Consider the following 14986-nt stretch of genomic DNA (forward strand, 5'->3'; position numbering starts at 1 on the left):
AATGTCTGATCTCTCATTTCCTTTCATTGTTGCACGGCTGCAAGTGCTAAATGTTGCCCAAACATGTTTGCATTGACAAAAGTCATTTCATCTAGACGATGACATTCCATGACAAAACAAACAAAAGACTGCTTTGAGTGTGACAGGATTCCACCTTGGAATCGTCTTAAGTAGTTAGACGTCTTATGGCTTGTCAAACGGCTCTTTGCTTTATCACTGGGACTTCTTATTTACCAAGGAACTGCCGTCACATTACAAACGTTATGAACAAAGCCACTCTACAGCAAAGAAGCACATTACAGGACCAAGGATGGGAGGATTCCAAAGGAATCTAAGAAAAGAAAACGACAGCCACTTGCTCCAAACGTAAGGCAGGGCACTTGAAGTTGAACATGCACATATCAAGAATGCTAACAGTTGGCTTACAAATATAGTATTTTATACGAGCAGCTGTCAGTAGCACAAAGTGTGGTTCTAGGTTGCAGTCAGAGTAGGGTACAAAGGAGATCGAGGACAACATGGTACTTGGAGAAATGGCTTGGAAATGTATAAGTTACATGTTAAGACTGACATAGTTTTGGCTGAAGGGCGTATATCTAGGCATTTGCAATTACCCGACACTTAGCTCTACCTTTCCACTTTGTAAGGCATGAGCACGGTGGCCGAGTGGTTAAGGCGTTGGACTTAAGATCCAATGGACGTATGTCCGCGTGGGTTCGAACCCCACCCGTGCTAACCTCACTATTTTTAGGTGTGATTATTGAGCGGAAATGTTCACTTCACCTCTTTTTCTCATTGAAATGATCCACTTTACAATTTGTAATGGAGAAAAAATCGGACACTGCTATTGTCAAAATCGTCCTCGTTATATCCTTAGTATTTTACTTATTTTCAAAACCAAAATGTCAAAAAGAATATTCCGAGCGTGCCAGGATTCGAACCTGGAATCTTCTGATCCGTAGTCAGACGCGTTATCCGTTGCGCCACACGCCCACTGAAAGCCCAGGCTACAATACAATGTCTGATCTCTCATTTCCTTTCATTGTTGCACGGCTGCAAGTGCTAAATGTTGCCCAAACATGTTTGCATTGACAAAAGTCATTTCATCTAGACGATGACATTCCATGACAAAACAAACAAAAGACTGCTTTGAGTGTGACAGGATTCCACCTCGGAATCGTCTTAAGTAGTTGGGCGTCTTATGGCTTGTCAAACGGCTCTTTGCTTTATCACTGGGACTTCTTATTTACCAAGGAACTGCCGTCACATTACAAACGTTATGAACAAAGCCACTCTACAGCAAAGAAGCACATTACAGGACCAAGGATGGGAGGATTCCAAAGGAATCTAAGAAAAGAAAACGACAGCCACTTGCTCCAAACGTAAGGCAGGGCACTTGAAGTTGAACATGCACATATCAAGAATGCTAACAGTTGGCTTACAAATATAGTATTTTATACGAGCAGCTGTCAGTAGCACAAAGTGTGGTTCTAGGTTGCAGTCAGAGTAGGGTACAAAGGAGATCGAGGACAACATGGTACTTGGAGAAATGGCTTGGAAATGTGTAAGTTACATGTTAAGACTGACATAGTTTTGGCTGAAGGGCGTATATCTAGGCATTTGCAATTACCCGACACTTAGCTCTACCTTTCCACTTTGTAAGGCATGAGCACGGTGGCCGAGTGGTTAAGGTGTTGGACTTAAGATCCAATGGACGTATGTCCGCGTGGGTTCGAACCCCACCCGTGCTAACCTCACTATTTTTAGGTGTGATTATTGAGCGGAAATGTTCACTTCACCTCTTTTTCTCATTGAAATGATCCACTTTACAATTTGTAATGGAGAAAAAATCGGACACTGCTATTGTCAAAATCGTCCTCGTTATATCCTTAGTATTTTACTTATTTTCAAAACCAAAATGTCAAAAAGAATATTCCGAGCGTGCCAGGATTCGAACCTGGAATCTTCTGATCCGTAGTCAGACGCGTTATCCGTTGCGCCACACGCCCACTGAAAGCCCAGGCTACAATACAATGTCTGATCTCTCATTTCCTTTCATTGTTGCACGGCTGCAAGTGCTAAATGTTGCCCAAACATGTTTGCATTGACCGACGTCATTTCATCTAGACGATGACATTCCATGACAAAACAAACAAAAGACTGCTTTGAGTGTGACAGGATTCCACCTTGGAATCGTCTTAAGTAGTTGGGCGTCTTATGGCTTGTCAAACGGCTCTTTGCTTTATCACTGGGACTTCTTATTTACCAAGGAACTGCCGTCACATTACAAACGTTATGAACAAAGCCACTCTACAGCAAAGAAGCACATTACAGGACCAAGGATGTGAGGATTCCAAAGGAATCTAAGAAAAGAAAACGACAGCCACTTGCTCCAAACGTAAGGCAGGGCACTTGAAGTTGAACATGCACATATCAAGAATGCTAACAGTTGGCTTACAAATATAGTATTTTATACGAGCAGCTGTCAGTAGCACAAAGTGTGGTTCTAGGTTGCAGTCAGAGTAGGGTACAAAGGAGATCGAGGACAACATGGTACTTGGAGAAATGGCTTGGAAATGTGTAAGTTACATGTTAAGACTGACATAGTTTTGGCTGAAGGGCGTATATCTAGGCATTTGCAATTACCCGACACTTAGCTCTACCTTTCCACTTTGTAAGGCATGAGCACGGTGGCCGAGTGGTTAAGGTGTTGGACTTAAGATCCAATGGACGTATGTCCGCGTGGGTTCGAACCCCACCCGTGCTAACCTCACTATTTTTAGGTGTGATTATTGAGCGGAAATGTTCACTTCACCTCTTTTTCTCATTGAAATGATCCACTTTACAATTTGTAATGGAGAAAAAATCGGACACTGCTATTGTCAAAATCGTCCTCGTTATATCCTTAGTATTTTACTTATTTTCAAAACCAAAATGTCAAAAAGAATATTCCGAGCGTGCCAGGATTCGAACCTGGAATCTTCTGATCCGTAGTCAGACGCGTTATCCGTTGCGCCACACGCCCACTGAAAGCCCAGGCTACAATACAATGTCTGATCTCTCATTTCCTTTCATTGTTGCACGGCTGCAAGTGCTAAATGTTGCCCAAACATGTTTGCATTGACCGACGTCATTTCATCTAGACGATGACATTCCATGACAAAACAAACAAAAGACTGCTTTGAGTGTGACAGGATTCCACCTTGGAATCGTCTTAAGTAGTTGGGCGTCTTATGGCTTGTCAAACGGCTCTTTGCTTTATCACTGGGACTTCTTATTTACCAAGGAACTGCCGTCACATTACAAACGTTATGAACAAAGCCACTCTACAGCAAAGAAGCACATTACAGGACCAAGGATGTGAGGATTCCAAAGGAATCTAAGAAAAGAAAACGACAGCCACTTGCTCCAAACGTAAGGCAGGGCACTTGAAGTTGAACATGCACATATCAAGAATGCTAACAGTTGGCTTACAAATATAGTATTTTATACGAGCAGCTGTCAGTAGCACAAAGTGTGGTTCTAGGTTGCAGTCAGAGTAGGGTACAAAGGAGATCGAGGACAACATGGTACTTGGAGAAATGGCTTGGAAATGTGTAAGTTACATGTTAAGACTGACATAGTTTTGGCTGAAGGGCGTATATCTAGGCATTTGCAATTACCCGACACTCAGCTCTACCTTTCCACTTTGTAAGGCATGAGCACGGTGGCCGAGTGGTTAAGGTGGTGGACTTAAGATCCAATGGACGTATGTCCGCGTGGGTTCGAACCCCACCCGTGCTAACCTCACTATTTTTAGGTGTGATTATTGAGCGGAAATGTTCACTTCACCTCTTTTTCTCATTGAAATGATCCACTTTACAATTTGTAATGGAGAAAAAATCGGACACTGCTATTGTCAAAATCGTCCTCGTTATATCCTTAGTATTTTACTTATTTTCAAAACCAAAATGTCAAAAAGAATATTCCGAGCGTGCCAGGATTCGAACCTGGAATCTTCTGATCCGTAGTCAGACGCGTTATCCGTTGCGCCACACGCCCACTGAAAGCCCAGGCTACAATACAATGTCTGATCTCTCATTTCCTTTCATTGTTGCACGGCTGCAAGTGCTAAATGTTGCCCAAACATGTTTGCATTGACCGACGTCATTTCATCTAGACGATGACATTCCATGACAAAACAAACAAAAGACTGCTTTGAGTGTGACAGGATTCCACCTTGGAATCGTCTTAAGTAGTTGGACGTCTTATGGCTTGTCAAACGGCTCTTTGCTTTATCACTGGGACTTCTTATTTACCAAGGAACTGCCGTCACATTACAAACGTTATGAACAAAGCCACTCTACAGCAAAGAAGCACATTACAGGACCAAGGATGTGAGGATTCCAAAGGAATCTAAGAAAAGAAAACGACAGCCACTTGCTCCAAACGTAAGGCAGGGCACTTGAAGTTGAACATGCACATATCAAGAATGCTAACAGTTGGCTTACAAATATAGTATTTTATACGAGCAGCTGTCAGTAGCACAAAGTGTGGTTCTAGGTTGCAGTCAGAGTAGGGTACAAAGGAGATCGAGGACAACATGGTACTTGGAGAAATGGCTTGGAAATGTGTAAGTTACATGTTAAGACTGACATAGTTTTGGCTGAAGGGCGTATATCTAGGCATTTGCAATTACCCGACACTTAGCTCTACCTTTCCACTTTGTAAGGCATGAGCACGGTGGCCGAGTGGTTAAGGCGTTGGACTTAAGATCCAATGGACGTATGTCCGCGTGGGTTCGAACCCCACCCGTGCTAACCTCACTGTTTTTAGGTGTGATTATTGAGCGGAAATGTTCACTTCACCTCTTTTTCTCATTGAAATGATCCACTTTACAATTTGTAATGGAGAAAAAATCGGACACTGCTATTGTCAAAATCGTCCTCGTTATATCCTTAGTATTTTACTTATTTTCAAAACCAAAATGTCAAAAAGAATATTCCGAGCGTGCCAGGATTCGAACCTGGAATCTTCTGATCCGTAGTCAGACGCGTTATCCGTTGCGCCACACGCCCACTGAAAGCCCAGGCTACAATACAATGTCTGATCTCTCATTTCCTTTCATTGTTGCACGGCTGCAAGTGCTAAATGTTGCCCAAACATGTTTGCATTGACCGACGTCATTTCATCTAGACGATGACATTCCATGACAAAACAAACAAAAGACTGCTTTGAGTGTGACAGGATTCCACCTTGGAATCGTCTTAAGTAGTTAGACGTCTTATGGCTTGTCAAACGGCTCTTTGCTTTATCACTGGGACTTCTTATTTACCAAGGAACTGCCGTCACATTACAAACGTTATGAACAAAGCCACTCTACAGCAAAGAAGCACATTACAGGACCAAGGATGGGAGGATTCCAAAGGAATCTAAGAAAAGAAAACGACAGCCACTTGCTCCAAACGTAAGGCAGGGCACTTGAAGTTGAACATGCACATATCAAGAATGCTAACAGTTGGCTTACAAATATAGTATTTTATACGAGCAGCTGTCAGTAGCACAAAGTGTGGTTCTAGGTTGCAGTCAGAGTAGGGTACAAAGGAGATCGAGGACAACATGGTACTTGGAGAAATGGCTTGGAAATGTGTAAGTTACATGTTAAGACTGACATAGTTTTGGCTGAAGGGCGTATATCTAGGCATTTGCAATTACCCGACACTCAGCTCTACCTTTCCACTTTGTAAGGCATGAGCACGGTGGCTGAGTGGTTAAGGTGGTGGACTTAAGATCCAATGGACGTATGTCCGCGTGGGTTCGAACCCCACCCGTGCTAACCTCACTATTTTTAGGTGTGATTATTGAGCGGAAATGTTCACTTCACCTCTTTTTCTCATTGAAATGATCCACTTTACAATTTGTAATGGAGAAAAAATCGGACACTGCTATTGTCAAAATCGTCCTCGTTATATCCTTAGCATTTTACTTATTTTCAAAACCAAAATGTCAAAAAGAATATTCCGAGCGTGCCAGGATTCGAATCTGGAATCTTCTGATCCGTAGTCAGACGCGTTATCCGTTGCGCCACACGCCCACTGAAAGCCCAGGCTACAATACAATGTCTGATCTCTCATTTCCTTTCATTGTTGCACGGCTGCAAGTGCTAAATGTTGCCCAAACATGTTTGCATTGACCGACGTCATTTCATCTAGACGATGACATTCCATGACAAAACAAACAAAAGACTGCTTTGAGTGTGACAGGATTCCACCTTGGAATCGTCTTAAGTAGTTGGACGTCTTATGGCTTGTCAAACGGCTCTTTGCTTTATCACTGGGACTTCTTATTTACCAAGGAACTGCCGTCACATTACAAACGTTATGAACAAAGCCACTCTACAGCAAAGAAGCACATTACAGGACCAAGAATGGGAGGATTCCAAAGGAATCTAAGAAAAGAAAACGACAGCCACTTGCTCCAAACGTAAGGCAGGGCACTTGAAGTTGAACATGCACATATCAAGAATGCTAACAGTTGGCTTACAAATATAGTATTTTATACGAGCAGCTGTCAGTAGCACAAAGTGTGGTTCTAGGTTGCAGTCAGAGTAGGGTACAAAGGAGATCGAGGACAACATGGTACTTGGAGAAATGGCTTGGAAATGTGTAAGTTACATGTTAAGACTGACATAGTTTTGGCTGAAGGGCGTATATCTAGGCATTTGCAATTACCCGACACTCAGCTCTACCTTTCCACTTTGTAAGGCATGAGCACGGTGGCCGAGTGGTTAAGGTGGTGGACTTAAGATCCAATGGACGTATGTCCGCGTGGGTTCGAACCCCACCCGTGCTAACCTCACTATTTTTAGGTGTGATTATTGAGCGGAAATGTTCACTTCACCTCTTTTTCTCATTGAAATGATCCACTTTACAATTTGTTATGGAGAAAAAATCGGACACTGCTATTGTCAAAATCGTCCTCGTTATATCCTTAGTATTTTACTTATTTTCAAAACCAAAATGTCAAAAAGAATATTCCGAGCGTGCCAGGATTCGAACCTGGAATCTTCTGATCCGTAGTCAGACGCGTTATCCGTTGCGCCACACGCCCACTGAAAGCCCAGGCTACAATACAATGTCTGATCTCTCATTTCCTTTCATTGTTGCACGGCTGCAAGTGCTAAATGTTGCCCAAACATGTTTGCATTGACCGACGTCATTTCATCTAGACGATGACATTCCATGACAAAACAAACAAAAGACTGCTTTGAGTGTGACAGGATTCCACCTTGGAATCGTCTTAAGTAGTTGGACGTCTTATGGCTTGTCAAACGGCTCTTTGCTTTATCACTGGGACTTCTTATTTACCAAGGAACTGCCGTCACATTACAAACGTTATGAACAAAGCCACTCTACAGCAAAGAAGCACATTACAGGACCAAGAATGTGAGGATTCCAAAGGAATCTAAGAAAAGAAAACGACAGCCACTTGCTCCAAACGTAAGGCAGGGCACTTGAAGTTGAACATGCACATATCAAGAATGCTAACAGTTGGCTTACAAATATAGTATTTTATACGAGCAGCTGTCAGTAGCACAAAGTGTGGTTCTAGGTTGCAGTCAGAGTAGGGTACAAAGGAGATCGAGGACAACATGGTACTTGGAGAAATGGCTTGGAAATGTGTAAGTTACATGTTAAGACTGACATAGTTTTGGCTGAAGGGCGTATATCTAGGCATTTGCAATTACCCGACACTCAGCTCTACCTTTCCACTTTGTAAGGCATGAGCACGGTGGCCGAGTGGTTAAGGTGGTGGACTTAAGATCCAATGGACGTATGTCCGCGTGGGTTCGAACCCCACCCGTGCTAACCTCACTATTTTTAGGTGTGATTATTGAGCGGAAATGTTCACTTCACCTCTTTTTCTCATTGAAATGATCCACTTTACAATTTGTAATGGAGAAAAAATCGGACACTGCTATTGTCAAAGTCGTCCTCGTTATATTCTTAGTATTTTACTTATTTTCAAAACCAAAATGTCAAAAAGAATATTCCGAGCGTGCCAGGATTCGAATCTGGAATCTTCTGATCCGTAGTCAGACGCGTTATCCGTTGCGCCACACGCCCACTGAAAGCCCAGGCTACAATACAATGTCTGATCTCTCATTTCCTTTCATTGTTGCACGGCCGCAAGTGCTAAATGTTGCCCAAACATGTTTGCATTGACCGACGTCATTTCATCTAGACGATGACATTCCATGACAAAACAAACAAAAGACTGCTTTGAGTGTGACAGGATTCCACCTTGGAATCGTCTTAAGTAGTTGGACGTCTTATGGCTTGTCAAACGGCTCTTTGCTTTATCACTGGGACTTCTTATTTACCAAGGAACTGCCGTCACATTACAAACGTTATGAACAAAGCCACTCTACAGCAAAGAAGCACATTGCAGGACCAAGAATGGGAGGATTCCAAAGGAATCTAAGAAAAGAAAACGACAGCCACTTGCTCCAAACGTAAGGCAGGGCACTTGAAGTTGAACATGCACATATCAAGAATTCTAACAGTTGGCTTACAAATATAGTATTTTATACGAGCAGCTGTCAGTAGCACAAAGTGTGGTTCTAGGTTGCAGTCAGAGTAGGGTACAAAGGAGATCGAGGACAACATGGTACTTGGAGAAATGGCTTGGAAATGTGTAAGTTACATGTTAAGACTGACATAGTTTTGGCTGAAGGGCGTATATCTAGGCATTTGCAATTACCCGACACTCAGCTCTACCTTTCCACTTTGTAAGGCATGAGCACGGTGGCCGAGTGGTTAAAGTGGTGGACTTAAGATCCAATGGACGTATGTCCGCGTGGGTTCGAACCCCACCCGTGCTAACCTCACTATTTTTAGGTGTGATTATTGAGCGGAAATGTTCACTTCACCTCTTTTTCTCATTGAAATGATCCACTTTACAATTTGTAATGGAGAAAAAATCGGACACTGCTATTGTCAAAATCGTCCTCGTTATATCCTTAGTATTTTACTTATTTTCAAAACCAAAATGTCAAAAAGAATATTCCGAGCGTGCCAGGATTCGAATCTGGAATCTTCTGATCCGTAGTCAGACGCGTTATCCGTTGCGCCACACGCCCACTGAAAGCCCAGGCTACAATACAATGTCTGATCTCTCATTTCCTTTCATTGTTGCACGGCTGCAAGTGCTAAATGTTGCCCAAACATGTTTGCATTGACCGACGTCATTTCATCTAGACGATGACATTCCATGACAAAACAAACAAAAGACTGCTTTGAGTGTGACAGGATTCCACCTTGGAATCGTCTTAAGTAGTTGGACGTCTTATGGCTTGTCAAACGGCTCTTTGCTTTATCACTGGGACTTCTTATTTACCAAGGAACTGCCGTCACATTACAAACGTTATGAACAAAGCCACTCTACAGCAAAGAAGCACATTGCAGGACCAAGAATGGGAGGATTCCAAAGGAATCTAAGAAAAGAAAACGACAGCCACTTGCTCCAAACGTAAGGCAGGGCACTTGAAGTTGAACATGCACATATCAAGAATGCTAACAGTTGGCTTACAAATATAGTATTTTATACGAGCAGCTGTCAGTAGCACAAAGTGTGGTTCTAGGTTGCAGTCAGAGTAGGGTACAAAGGAGATCGAGGACAACATGGTACTTGGAGAAATGGCTTGGAAATGTGTAAGTTACATGTTAAGACTGACATAGTTTTGGCTGAAGGGCGTATATCTAGGCATTTGCAATTACCCGACACTCAGCTCTACCTTTCCACTTTGTAAGGCATGAGCACGGTGGCCGAGTGGTTAAGGTGTTGGACTTAAGATGCAATGGACGTATGTCCGCGTGGGTTCGAACCCCACCCGTGCTAACCTCACTATTTTTAGGTGTGATTATTGAGCGGAAATGTTCACTTCACCTCTTTTTCTCATTGAAATGATCCACTTTACAATTTGTAATGGAGAAAAAATCGGACACTGCTATTGTCAAAATCGTCCTCGTTATATCCTTAGTATTTTACTTATTTTCAAAACCAAAATGTCAAAAAGAATATTCCGAGCGTGCCAGGATTCGAATCTGGAATCTTCTGATCCGTAGTCAGACGCGTTATCCGTTGCGCCACACGCCCACTGAAAGCCCAGGCTACAATACAATGTCTGATCTCTCATTTCCTTTCATTGTTGCACGGCTGCAAGTGCTAAATGTTGCCCAAACATGTTTGCATTGACCGACGTCATTTCATCTAGACGATGACATTCCATGACAAAACAAACAAAAGACTGCTTTGAGTGTGACAGGATTCCACCTTGGAATCGTCTTAAGTAGTTGGACGTCTTATGGCTTGTCAAACGGCTCTTTGCTTTATCACTGGGACTTCTTATTTACCAAGGAACTGCCGTCACATTACAAACGTTATGAACAAAGCCACTCTACAGCAAAGAAGCACATTACAGGACCAAGAATGGGAGGATTCCAAAGGAATCTAAGAAAAGAAAACGACAGCCACTTGCTCCAAACGTAAGGCAGGGCACTTGAAGTTGAACATGCACATATCAAGAATGCTAACAGTTGGCTTACAAATATAGTATTTTATACGAGCAGCTGTCAGTAGCACAAAGTGTGGTTCTAGGTTGCAGTCAGAGTAGGGTACAAAGGAGATCGAGGACAACATGGTACTTGGAGAAATGGCTTGGAAATGTGTAAGTTACATGTTAAGACTGACATAGTTTTGGCTGAAGGGCGTATATCTAGGCATTTGCAATTACCCGACACTCAGCTCTACCTTTCCACTTTGTAAGGCATGAGCACGGTGGCCGAGTGGTTAAGGTGGTGGACTTAAGATCCAATGGACGTATGTCCGCGTGGGTTCGAACCCCACCCGTGCTAACCTCACTATTTTTAGGTGTGATTATTGAGCGGAAATGTTCACTTCACCTCTTTTTCTCATTGAAATGATCCACTTTACAATTTGTTATGGAGAAAAAATCGGACACTGCTATTGTCAATTGCTTCCTCGTTATATCCTTAGTATTTTACTTATTTTCAAAACCAAAATGTCAAAAAGAATATTCCGAGCGTGCCAGGATTCGAACCTGGAATCTTCTGATCCGTAGTCAGACGCGTTATCCGCTGCGCCACACGCCCACTGAAAGCCCAGGCTACAATACAATGTCTGATCTCTCATTTCCTTTCATTGTTGCACGGCTGCAAGTGCTAAATGTTGCCCAAACATGTTTGCATTGACCGACGTCATTTCATCTAGACGATGACATTCCATGACAAAACAAACAAAAGACTGCTTTGAGTGTGACAGGATTCCACCTTGGAATCGTCTTAAGTAGTTGGACGTCTTATGGCTTGTCAAACGGCTCTTTGCTTTATCACTGGGACTTCTTATTTACCAAGGAACTGCCGTCACATTACAAACGTTATGAACAAAGCCACTCTACAGCAAAGAAGCACATTACAGGACCAAGAATGTGAGGATTCCAAAGGAATCTAAGAAAAGAAAACGACAGCCACTTGCTCCAAACGTAAGGCAGGGCACTTGAAGTTGAACATGCACATATCAAGAATGCTAACAGTTGGCTTACAAATATAGTATTTTATACGAGCAGCTGTCAGTAGCACAAAGTGTGGTTCTAGGTTGCAGTCAGAGTAGGGTACAAAGGAGATCGAGGACAACATGGTACTTGGAGAAATGGCTTGGAAATGTGTAAGTTACATGTTAAGACTGACATAGTTTTGGCTGAAGGGCGTATATCTAGGCATTTGCAATTACCCGACACTCAGCTCTACCTTTCCACTTTGTAAGGCATGAGCACGGTGGCCGAGTGGTTAAGGTGGTGGACTTAAGATCCAATGGACGTATGTCCGCGTGGGTTCGAACCCCACCCGTGCTAACCTCACTATTTTTAGGTGTGATTATTGAGCGGAAATGTTCACTTCACCTCTTTTTCTCATTGAAATGATCCACTTTACAATTTGTAATGGAGAAAAAATCGGACACTGCTATTGTCAAAGTCGTCCTCGTTATATTCTTAGTATTTTACTTATTTTCAAAACCAAAATGTCAAAAAGAATATTCCGAGCGTGCCAGGATTCGAATCTGGAATCTTCTGATCCGTAGTCAGACGCGTTATCCGTTGCGCCACACGCCCACTGAAAGCCCAGGCTACAATACAATGTCTGATCTCTCATTTCCTTTCATTGTTGCACGGCCGCAAGTGCTAAATGTTGCCCAAACATGTTTGCATTGACCGACGTCATTTCATCTAGACGATGACATTCCATGACAAAACAAACAAAAGACTGCTTTGAGTGTGACAGGATTCCACCTTGGAATCGTCTTAAGTAGTTGGACGTCTTATGGCTTGTCAAACGGCTCTTTGCTTTATCACTGGGACTTCTTATTTACCAAGGAACTGCCGTCACATTACAAACGTTATGAACAAAGCCACTCTACAGCAAAGAAGCACATTGCAGGACCAAGAATGGGAGGATTCCAAAGGAATCTAAGAAAAGAAAACGACAGCCACTTGCTCCAAACGTAAGGCAGGGCACTTGAAGTTGAACATGCACATATCAAGAATGCTAACAGTTGGCTTACAAATATAGTATTTTATACGAGCAGCTGTCAGTAGCACAAAGTGTGGTTCTAGGTTGCAGTCAGAGTAGGGTACAAAGGAGATCGAGGACAACATGGTACTTGGAGAAATGGCTTGGAAATGTGTAAGTTACATGTTAAGACTGACATAGTTTTGGCTGAAGGGCGTATATCTAGGCATTTGCAATTACCCGACACTCAGCTCTACCTTTCCACTTTGTAAGGCATGAGCACGGTGGCCGAGTGGTTATGGTGTTGGACTTAAGATGCAATGGACGTATGTCCGCGTGGGTTCGAACCCCACCCGTGCTAACCTCACTATTTTTAGGTGTGATTATTGAGCGGAAATGTTCACTTCACCTCTTTTTCTCATTGAAATGATCCACTTTACAATTTGTAATGGAGAAAAAATCGGACACTGCTATTGTCAAAATCGTCCTCGTTATATCCTTAGTATTTTACTTATTTTCAAAACCAAAATGTCAAAAAGAATATTCCGAGCGTGCCAGGATTCGAACCTGGAATCTTCTGATCCGTAGTCAGACGCGTTATCCGTTGCGCCACACGCCCACTGAAAGCCCAGGCTACAATACAATGTCTGATCTCTCATTTCCTTTCATTGTTGCACGGCTGCAAGTGCTAAATGTTGCCCAAACATGTTTGCATTGACCGACGTCATTTCATCTAGACGATGACATTCCATGACAAAACAAACAAAAGACTGCTTTGAGTGTGACAGGATTCCACCTTGGAATCGTCTTAAGTAGTTGGACGTCTTATGGCTTGTCAAACGGCTCTTTGCTTTATCACTGGGACTTCTTATTTACCAAGGAACTGCCGTCACATTACAAACGTTATGAACAAAGCCACTCTACAGCAAAGAAGCACATTACAGGACCAAGAATGGGAGGATTCCAAAGGAATCTAAGAAAAGAAAACGACAGCCACTTGCTCCAAACGTAAGGCAGGGCACTTGAAGTTGAACATGCACATATCAAGAATGCTAACAGTTGGCTTACAAATATAGTATTTTATACGAGCAGCTGTCAGTAGCACAAAGTGTGGTTCTAGGTTGCAGTCAGAGTAGGGTACAAAGGAGATCGAGGACAACATGGTACTTGGAGAAATGGCTTGGAAATGTGTAAGTTACATGTTAAGACTGACATAGTTTTGGCTGAAGGGCGTATATCTAGGCATTTGCAATTACCCGACACTCAGCTCTACCTTTCCACTTTGTAAGGCATGAGCACGGTGGCCGAGTGGTTAAAGTGGTGGACTTAAGATCCAATGGACGTATGTCCGCGTGGGTTCGAACCCCACCCGTGCTAACCTCACTATTTTTAGGTGTGATTATTGAGCGGAAATGTTCACTTCACCTCTTTTTCTCATTGAAATGATCCACTTTACAATTTGTAATGGAGAAAAAATCGGACACTGCTATTGTCAAAATCGTCCTCGTTATATCCTTAGTATTTTACTTATTTTCAAAACCAAAATGTCAAAAAGAATATTCCGAGCGTGCCAGGATTCGAATCTGGAATCTTCTGATCCGTAGTCAGACGCGTTATCCGTTGCGCCACACGCCCACTGAAAGCCCAGGCTACAATACAATGTCTGATCTCTCATTTCCTTTCATTGTTGCACGGCTGCAAGTGCTAAATGTTGCCCAAACATGTTTGCATTGACCGACGTCATTTCATCTAGACGATGACATTCCATGACAAAACAAACAAAAGACTGCTTTGAGTGTGACAGGATTCCACCTTGGAATCGTCTTAAGTAGTTGGACGTCTTATGGCTTGTCAAACGGCTCTTTGCTTTATCACTGGGACTTCTTATTTACCAAGGAACTGCCGTCACATTACAAACGTTATGAACAAAGCCACTCTACAGCAAAGAAGCACATTGCAGGACCAAGAATGGGAGGATTCCAAAGGAATCTAAGAAAAGAAAACGACAGCCACTTGCTCCAAACGTAAGGCAGGGCACTTGAAGTTGAACATGCACATATCAAGAATGCTAACAGTTGGCTTACAAATATAGTATTTTATACGAGCAGCTGTCAGTAGCACAAAGTGTGGTTCTAGGTTGCAGTCAGAGTAGGGTACAAAGGAGATCGAGGACAACATGGTACTTGGAGAAATGGCTTGGAAATGTGTAAGTTACATGTTAAGACTGACATAGTTTTGGCTGAAGGGCGTATATCTAGGCATTTGCAATTACCCGACACTCAGCTCTACCTTTCCACTTTGTAAGGCATGAGCACGGTGGCCGAGTGGTTAAGGTGTTGGACTTAAGATGCAATGGACGTATGTCCGCGTGGGTTCGAACCCCACCCGTGCTAACCTCACTATTTTTAGGTGTGATTATT

At 42.8% G+C, this 14986-nt stretch overlaps 29 non-coding genes across 29 annotated transcripts; 15 read left to right on the forward strand and 14 right to left on the reverse strand.

Moving 5' to 3' along the window:
- Window positions 1–652: 652 nt before the first annotated feature.
- On the forward strand, window positions 653–735 carry Trnal-uaa (transfer RNA leucine (anticodon UAA)). Its single transcript has one exon. It is a non-coding gene; the product is annotated as a tRNA-Leu (tRNA).
- A 185-nt stretch (window positions 736–920) lies between these two features.
- On the reverse strand, window positions 921–993 carry Trnar-acg (transfer RNA arginine (anticodon ACG)). The gene has a single exon. It is a non-coding gene; the product is annotated as a tRNA-Arg (tRNA).
- Window positions 994–1668: 675 nt separating this feature from the next.
- On the forward strand, window positions 1669–1751 carry Trnal-uaa (transfer RNA leucine (anticodon UAA)). The gene has a single exon. It is a non-coding gene; the product is annotated as a tRNA-Leu (tRNA).
- A 185-nt stretch (window positions 1752–1936) lies between these two features.
- Trnar-acg (transfer RNA arginine (anticodon ACG)) lies at window positions 1937–2009 on the reverse strand. Its single transcript has one exon. It is a non-coding gene; the product is annotated as a tRNA-Arg (tRNA).
- Window positions 2010–2684: 675 nt separating this feature from the next.
- On the forward strand, window positions 2685–2767 carry Trnal-uaa (transfer RNA leucine (anticodon UAA)). Its single transcript has one exon. It is a non-coding gene; the product is annotated as a tRNA-Leu (tRNA).
- A 185-nt stretch (window positions 2768–2952) lies between these two features.
- Window positions 2953–3025, reverse strand: Trnar-acg (transfer RNA arginine (anticodon ACG)). Its single transcript has one exon. It is a non-coding gene; the product is annotated as a tRNA-Arg (tRNA).
- A 675-nt stretch (window positions 3026–3700) lies between these two features.
- Window positions 3701–3783, forward strand: Trnal-uaa (transfer RNA leucine (anticodon UAA)). Its single transcript has one exon. It is a non-coding gene; the product is annotated as a tRNA-Leu (tRNA).
- A 185-nt stretch (window positions 3784–3968) lies between these two features.
- On the reverse strand, window positions 3969–4041 carry Trnar-acg (transfer RNA arginine (anticodon ACG)). Its single transcript has one exon. It is a non-coding gene; the product is annotated as a tRNA-Arg (tRNA).
- A 675-nt stretch (window positions 4042–4716) lies between these two features.
- Window positions 4717–4799, forward strand: Trnal-uaa (transfer RNA leucine (anticodon UAA)). Its single transcript has one exon. It is a non-coding gene; the product is annotated as a tRNA-Leu (tRNA).
- A 185-nt stretch (window positions 4800–4984) lies between these two features.
- Trnar-acg (transfer RNA arginine (anticodon ACG)) lies at window positions 4985–5057 on the reverse strand. Its single transcript has one exon. It is a non-coding gene; the product is annotated as a tRNA-Arg (tRNA).
- Window positions 5058–5732: 675 nt separating this feature from the next.
- Window positions 5733–5815, forward strand: Trnal-uaa (transfer RNA leucine (anticodon UAA)). The gene has a single exon. It is a non-coding gene; the product is annotated as a tRNA-Leu (tRNA).
- A 185-nt stretch (window positions 5816–6000) lies between these two features.
- Trnar-acg (transfer RNA arginine (anticodon ACG)) lies at window positions 6001–6073 on the reverse strand. Its single transcript has one exon. It is a non-coding gene; the product is annotated as a tRNA-Arg (tRNA).
- A 675-nt stretch (window positions 6074–6748) lies between these two features.
- Window positions 6749–6831, forward strand: Trnal-uaa (transfer RNA leucine (anticodon UAA)). The gene has a single exon. It is a non-coding gene; the product is annotated as a tRNA-Leu (tRNA).
- A 185-nt stretch (window positions 6832–7016) lies between these two features.
- Window positions 7017–7089, reverse strand: Trnar-acg (transfer RNA arginine (anticodon ACG)). Its single transcript has one exon. It is a non-coding gene; the product is annotated as a tRNA-Arg (tRNA).
- A 675-nt stretch (window positions 7090–7764) lies between these two features.
- Trnal-uaa (transfer RNA leucine (anticodon UAA)) lies at window positions 7765–7847 on the forward strand. Its single transcript has one exon. It is a non-coding gene; the product is annotated as a tRNA-Leu (tRNA).
- A 185-nt stretch (window positions 7848–8032) lies between these two features.
- Window positions 8033–8105, reverse strand: Trnar-acg (transfer RNA arginine (anticodon ACG)). Its single transcript has one exon. It is a non-coding gene; the product is annotated as a tRNA-Arg (tRNA).
- Window positions 8106–8780: 675 nt separating this feature from the next.
- Trnal-uaa (transfer RNA leucine (anticodon UAA)) lies at window positions 8781–8863 on the forward strand. Its single transcript has one exon. It is a non-coding gene; the product is annotated as a tRNA-Leu (tRNA).
- A 185-nt stretch (window positions 8864–9048) lies between these two features.
- Trnar-acg (transfer RNA arginine (anticodon ACG)) lies at window positions 9049–9121 on the reverse strand. Its single transcript has one exon. It is a non-coding gene; the product is annotated as a tRNA-Arg (tRNA).
- Window positions 9122–9796: 675 nt separating this feature from the next.
- Trnal-uaa (transfer RNA leucine (anticodon UAA)) lies at window positions 9797–9879 on the forward strand. The gene has a single exon. It is a non-coding gene; the product is annotated as a tRNA-Leu (tRNA).
- Window positions 9880–10064: 185 nt separating this feature from the next.
- Window positions 10065–10137, reverse strand: Trnar-acg (transfer RNA arginine (anticodon ACG)). The gene has a single exon. It is a non-coding gene; the product is annotated as a tRNA-Arg (tRNA).
- A 675-nt stretch (window positions 10138–10812) lies between these two features.
- Window positions 10813–10895, forward strand: Trnal-uaa (transfer RNA leucine (anticodon UAA)). The gene has a single exon. It is a non-coding gene; the product is annotated as a tRNA-Leu (tRNA).
- Window positions 10896–11080: 185 nt separating this feature from the next.
- Window positions 11081–11153, reverse strand: Trnar-acg (transfer RNA arginine (anticodon ACG)). The gene has a single exon. It is a non-coding gene; the product is annotated as a tRNA-Arg (tRNA).
- A 675-nt stretch (window positions 11154–11828) lies between these two features.
- Window positions 11829–11911, forward strand: Trnal-uaa (transfer RNA leucine (anticodon UAA)). Its single transcript has one exon. It is a non-coding gene; the product is annotated as a tRNA-Leu (tRNA).
- Window positions 11912–12096: 185 nt separating this feature from the next.
- Window positions 12097–12169, reverse strand: Trnar-acg (transfer RNA arginine (anticodon ACG)). Its single transcript has one exon. It is a non-coding gene; the product is annotated as a tRNA-Arg (tRNA).
- Window positions 12170–12844: 675 nt separating this feature from the next.
- Window positions 12845–12927, forward strand: Trnal-uaa (transfer RNA leucine (anticodon UAA)). Its single transcript has one exon. It is a non-coding gene; the product is annotated as a tRNA-Leu (tRNA).
- Window positions 12928–13112: 185 nt separating this feature from the next.
- On the reverse strand, window positions 13113–13185 carry Trnar-acg (transfer RNA arginine (anticodon ACG)). Its single transcript has one exon. It is a non-coding gene; the product is annotated as a tRNA-Arg (tRNA).
- Window positions 13186–13860: 675 nt separating this feature from the next.
- Trnal-uaa (transfer RNA leucine (anticodon UAA)) lies at window positions 13861–13943 on the forward strand. The gene has a single exon. It is a non-coding gene; the product is annotated as a tRNA-Leu (tRNA).
- Window positions 13944–14128: 185 nt separating this feature from the next.
- Window positions 14129–14201, reverse strand: Trnar-acg (transfer RNA arginine (anticodon ACG)). The gene has a single exon. It is a non-coding gene; the product is annotated as a tRNA-Arg (tRNA).
- Window positions 14202–14876: 675 nt separating this feature from the next.
- Trnal-uaa (transfer RNA leucine (anticodon UAA)) lies at window positions 14877–14959 on the forward strand. Its single transcript has one exon. It is a non-coding gene; the product is annotated as a tRNA-Leu (tRNA).
- Window positions 14960–14986: the final 27 nt, after the last annotated feature.

This window comes from Haliotis asinina, chromosome 11, assembly GCF_037392515.1.
Source record: "Haliotis asinina isolate JCU_RB_2024 chromosome 11, JCU_Hal_asi_v2, whole genome shotgun sequence".
In the NCBI taxonomy this organism is placed as follows: domain Eukaryota; kingdom Metazoa; phylum Mollusca; class Gastropoda; order Lepetellida; family Haliotidae; genus Haliotis; species Haliotis asinina.